The sequence below is a fragment of the Asparagus officinalis genome, chromosome 10, assembly GCF_001876935.1.
Source record: "Asparagus officinalis chromosome 10, Aspof.V1, whole genome shotgun sequence".
Taxonomy (NCBI): Eukaryota; Viridiplantae; Streptophyta; class Magnoliopsida; order Asparagales; family Asparagaceae; genus Asparagus; species Asparagus officinalis.
In genome coordinates, this window is record NC_033803.1 from 51,160,596 (window position 1) to 51,166,452 (window position 5,857).

Below are 5,857 nucleotides of genomic sequence, written 5' to 3' on the forward strand. Positions count from 1 at the left end.
AGCTTTCCCAATACATGGTCTCCTACAACTCTTAGCTCAGTCAAGGTCACCAGCACAACCAACGGCTAGCAACAAATGATGTAAGGGAATAACTCATATAGTTAATGATGTAGGAGAATAAGTAGAGCTATTGCATAGGGCTGTAGTTAAACGATATAGTCAAGCACAACAAATAGAGTTAATGATGTAGGAGAATAAAGTCACCAGCACTAGTAGAAAATTCTATATCCTAGACGGAATATCCTAGACGGATTTTTTTCCGTCTAGTTTGCATTAAACTAGACGGAAAATTTCCGTCTACAATATTCCGTCCAGAAAAAAGCATCCTAGACGGAAAATTTCCGTCTAGGATGTATGCTAGACGGAAAAAGCATCCTAGACGGAAAATTCCGTCTAGAATACATTCCAGACGGAAATTTTCCGTCTAGGATGTTTTGTCCCACAACGGTGCGACTTTCCCCCCCAAATTTCATTTCACCGCCTAAATTCTCAAAATCTGTCTTCCCAAATTTCATTCCCAAAATTTCGTTCACAGATCCTACTCCTCCCTCCATCGCCTCCCCCTCCTCTTTCTCTCTCCCTCCTCAACCTTACCCCTCACCCTCTACTCCCTCTACTCCCTCTCCCTCCACGGCCTCCACCACCTCTCCTGCCTCCTCTCCTCCTCACCGGGCCCCTTCTCGAACTCCCACATCCTCTCCTCCGCCCTCAAGTTCTCCCCTCTCCCCATCGGCCGCGCCCTCCATTCCCTCGCCTTCAAGTCCTCCACGGCCTCCACCAAAGGCGGGTCTCTCCGCAACATCCCATCGACGGTGGGTCCCGCAAGAACTCCAAGCGCGCCTCAGCCTCCGCGGCTAACCCTAACCACCCAAGCGTCCCATTCCGGATCTGTACTCGCTTCCTCCCTCAAACCTGAACCCGCGCCCGTCGAGTGGACAGTTTGGGGAGCTTCAGCTCGCTGTTCCAGGTTATTTTGACTTCTTTAGGGATTTTTTTAGTATGGTATGATAAAAAGATGGAACTTTGATCAAAATTGAGAGGTTTTATTAGGGATTATTATAATTATTATTATGAATGGTGAATAACCACTTAAATGTCTTATAAAAACTGCTGCTTATGTTCATATTTATGAGTTTAATCTATTAGATTGGACAACTACTAAAATTTGATGTATATCCAAAAGACTTGTTGCCTTTTTCAAGTATGCTTTGTGTCATGGTAAGGGTGTAGGGTACTTGGTACATTTCTCTTACTTCAGCTTTTTGAGTAGATACTATATGTGTTTTCCCCCAAAACCCCAAAAGATGTATGCACGCATTTCCCCTGCTCTCCTGTTTTTTTTAGGCAGCTGTGAATTACTTATAACTGTCTTCTATACTGCAGCTGTTCCAACAGGAGAGGAGACTGAATTGCTTGTTGGAATACAAAATGAGGGTACTTTGTTTTAGTTTGTATCTTAGCGTGAGAGATCTCACTGAGTTGTATGTCTTCATTTGTAGTTATTGGTTCTTCAATTCAATCTGTTTTTGTGCAATTTGTCTTCAATTCAATCATTTTTGCACCTCCCAGATTATCTCGAATCTGTTTGATTTATGCAGGTGAATCTAGTTTGAATGTCCTTGCTATCAGAGCCTCCCAGATTATCTCGAATCTGTTTGATTTATGCAGGTGAATCTAGTTTGAATGTCCTTGCTATCAGAGCCAGCCTCCACTTTTCTTTTGATCACGATTTATGCAGGTGAATCTAGTTTGAATGTCCTTGCTATCAGAGCCAGCCTCCACTTTTCTTTTGATCACCGGATGTTGGTTCTAGATCTCACTGTGTAGGTAAGAAAGCATTTTGCTCTTTAGTTTTATTTGCTTTCTGATTTCTAGTTCTAAATCAGTTGTGCGTAGTCTGACCTAACTAAATTTCAAAATACACAATTAAATGCATAAAGCTTACTTGTTTTGTTAAAGTCCTCTTATTGAAAGGAATCTTGTTCTGATATATAAAATTATAAAATCTATGCTCGGGGCTTAAGGCTTGGCTTAGCTATCTTTTGTTGGTGCTAAAAAGAGAGTATGTGAAAGAATATGGAGTTCTCTACATGAACATATAGTGGTTCTAGGAGCAAAATTTCTTCCACCTGAGTATGAGGAATGTATCTTGTTAAATTAAAAAACTGTCAGTAGATGGGAGAAAAGTTCTCTTTTCCTTACTTGTTTTTAATGGCAACCAACCTTCTGGTAATGCAAGAGTTCTCTAAATGAACTGGATTCACTGGATATTTTTTATGAACGGGCAAGGCCAAGTTGTTGGTAGCTCTATGATTTGACGAGCGCCAATGTTTCACTCTGAAACTTTGTCATGATAGCAAATATTACCTCCCCAATAGTTCTGTTCAACACTTTGTTATTTAACATGGTATGTTATGTCATGGATTTAGAATTGGCTAGACCCACTCGAGTACTGTGCACCTACTTCGCCGCCTCTCCTGACCGGAAAGGAGAAAGCACCGTGCTCAAAGCACGCCGGGCAGTCACGCACAGTACGAGTGATCGGACAGACACTTTATCGATCTGCGAACTCATAAATGCGATTCATTAATGCTGGTCAGGTCCACTCGGATAGCAGACGGCCGTTGCCTCATATACAAGAATGGGCCTTCCCATCGTAGGTGACAGGACATAAAGCACATCCCACAATTCAAGGAGGAGTCAAGCTAGACGTCTCTGAAGAAGATGTGGTCACATCCCACAATTCAAGGAGGAGTCAAGCTGTCCCTCTTTCATTTAAAAGCCCCCTCCAGCACACTGGAGGAGAGGTCGCAAACTTAGAGAAAAGAGTTGAGACCAAGCTCTCTGCATAATCTTTGCATTGCAGCATCACTGTTTAGTTCCGAGCTCCGATCGTCGGCGAACTAAGCAAACCCGAACTCCCTCGAGTTGAGCTTCTACTGCGAACTGAAGCTCTCCAGCAACCTCGATCGAACGGTCCAAGGGAAGCAGACTCGACACGAGCATCGAGCGAAGCATCCTGTAGCCACCTAAAGTCCCCACACAAAAACAAAGAGGGCATTCCCTCTGCTTCTGTTGTAATCATTTGATTATTAGTTTGTAATAAGCTTTCTTATAAATACAAACGAAACTCCCTTTTTTGGGAAATCAAATATTCACCCTACAGAAGATGGCGACCACAGTGGGAGAAGCTGTTTCATCGAGTGAAATGGTGGTGGCTCAGTTTGATGAGGTTGCTGTCGGGACGACAGTGGAGTCCCTAGAAATCGAGTTCGACCAGACTAAGTACGAAGAGTACTTATCCTCCTCCTCCTCTGGTGCCGATGCGTCCCGCAAACGCCACAGAGCTGTGCGCCGAGGCCGACCTCAGACGGTCAAAGCCTCCGCACCTGAGGGTTCCACCCGAGTCTCATCAGAGGAGCCCACTCCCTCGCGATCGATCAAGGCCAAGCCAGAGATCGAGCACAAGAGGCAAGGGTCTGCCAGTGGATCGCCAAGGTCCGCGCGAGACACCTGCCGTGCGGCGCGCGTTGCACGGTGACACTGTGGCAACGGCCCCACGCGCCCGCGGGTGGCGTCTCCCCGCGCGGCTGGAGAACTACCACAGGCGACGGCAAACGGGCCGTTCGGACAGGAGGTCCAAACCTCCATTTCTCACGACGGCCTGAACCATCATACAGGCCCGAGACACTAGGACGGGAAAGGCAAAGCTGCCCGACGTCGGAGCCCTTCCAAATCAGAGGGGGCGCCAACTGAGGGACGGCAGCAGGACATTCCCGCTCCAGGAGGACTTCGCATTTCAGGTCTATCCTGCATGCGAATAAACCCACGGGAGTGTACGAGCCTACCTGAGTAGGCCAAATCCTCGGGAAGCGCTGGCGAGCCTCGCCTAATCATTTGCGGATAAGCGTAAAGGTAGAGAAGTTAGGCGATCACTTCAGCCGAACCCGCTCTTCCAAATAAGGGGTTGAAACCCGCCTGACGTGACTGGAGCTCGCTCAAACGCGAAGACCTCGCCAGCAAGGGCGAAAGTCGCCGACTCCCGCACCAAAGCATTCTACCAAAGCCGCACCAGGGAGAGCCGCCAAAATCTCTCGGGTCGTCACCAGAGCGACTCTTGCTGAGGCACCGGGTGTGGCACCAACCGCGTTAGAAGATCTCAGGAGAATTTCTTGCTCACAAACGCACTATCAATGGAGGTGAATCCTCAGTGTCATTTGCGAGAGACTCATCCCACGCGTCGCTCGTCCGCACTGCCAATGCGTGTGGAACGGCTGGAAACCTTCGTGTGGTTGGAAGACGGCTTTCTCAACAGTCCTCTCGGACCAAGGCCCCCCCTCCCGGTACGAAGGCGCACGTCACCAGTAAAAGCGCGCTGCTACGACCTAGGAAGCTCTCATCGGCCACATTCAACATGGGACGGATAAGGGAGGCGGTACTCTCCGGACTCGCAGACTACGGACTCTCATTAAGGACCATAACATCCCGGTTCGCTCGACGCCGCCAGGGAAGGACAATTATTCAGCGAACCCGTTAGTCCGCAGGGGAGTAAGTTTGGGTTATGGACTATTCCACCCTAGTACCTCCTCCTGCGGCGAAGACGAGGTTCATTCAGCAGCGGCCACATCGCAGTACCTCAGCGCTCAAGTCAAGACGGCAGGCCAACGGGACCATGACCGGACAGAGTACCGAGCAGACGACGGGCCCAAAAGCTGGGAGGAACAGGCAGGTCGACCATCGGACTCTCTAAGAGAAATGATGGAAAACTGCTAAAACAGAAAAAGAAGAGAAGAGGACAAGTCATATACCGCAACACGACGGGGACAAGGAGCTGGTAGCCTGCCTCACGTCGCGTGAGGCGGAGATGAGATCGAGCAGTCCGACTACTCTCCACAGAACACTTCGATGGAGGAACGTCGCCAGGCCACGGATAGACCCGTGCAAAGATTCGACGAGCTTCCAGGACCAGTTGAAACGCAATAAAGCTTCACAAAATATGAACAAGCTCGGGGGGGTGGGTACGTCCTACCCTACTCGAATGACATAGGTCCAGTACCAAGGGAAGTTCAAGCCCATCAGCTTGGTACAGCTTGACGTGGAATGGGGTCGCCCTCACAGCAGCATATACTACTTCATGGCGCAGACCAGTTCTCACCAGGAACGGACGGCCATTTCTCACTCGACTGTTCATTGGTACGCCTAAGGGGTAGCCTTTGAATGGTTCGCAAACTAGAGCCGAGGCGTCTATCAGCGGAACCGGAAATGGGCCGACGTTGAATATATGGTGTCTTCCTCGCCCGCTTCTTCGAGACTGACACGGAAGTGTCAGATTGAGCCGCCTATCCTCGCTGCGCAGAAATGCGCGGAGAAGCGGAGCGTCGCGCGTTATCTCACAAGAGACCTGTGTTGCTTGTGGAAGAGATTTTCTCAGTAGAGTGTTGCGAGGTGCGGGTCCGATAAATGATTAGTGGGATGGGCCAGAGGTTCCTCTGAGGCCTCCAGGATTCATGCTAACGCGCGTTTGACGTTGTAATGTTTAATGTTATCTTTATGTATTCGTATTCTCTTACCATCATGTGGAAGAATATCCATTCTTGTATCTGCGGTTATGTTTATGCTACACATGTGGTGTACTCTCATAGGTTTATGGTGGAGACGAATTATCTCCGATGATGTGTCCGCAATATATTCTATGCTGAATTATACCATCTACCGAAATGAAAGATTTGTATTCAAAAAGTGCAACGGGTGCAACCCACATCCCTCAACAACTGGAATACGCAAATGACGATAAGAGAGAGCCGCGAAATGGAAGGGTCTAGCATAATTGATCAAAAACCATCATGCACCAGAATTT

The 5,857-nt window shown here is 48.3% G+C and overlaps 1 long non-coding RNA gene across 6 annotated transcripts; it reads left to right on the forward strand.

The window, feature by feature from the left end:
- On the forward strand, nt 244–2,428 carry LOC109826957. 6 transcript variants are annotated; one of them, XR_002243307.1, is made up of 3 exons: nt 244–967; nt 1,384–1,598; nt 1,739–2,428. It is a non-coding gene; the product is annotated as an uncharacterized LOC109826957 (long non-coding RNA). The 6 variants fall into 6 exon arrangements; XR_002243308.1 differs by lacking the exon at nt 1,739–2,428 and adding an exon at nt 1,669–1,721; XR_002243306.1 differs by lacking the exon at nt 1,739–2,428 and adding an exon at nt 1,669–1,727 and having other exon boundaries at nt 248–967; nt 1,384–1,481.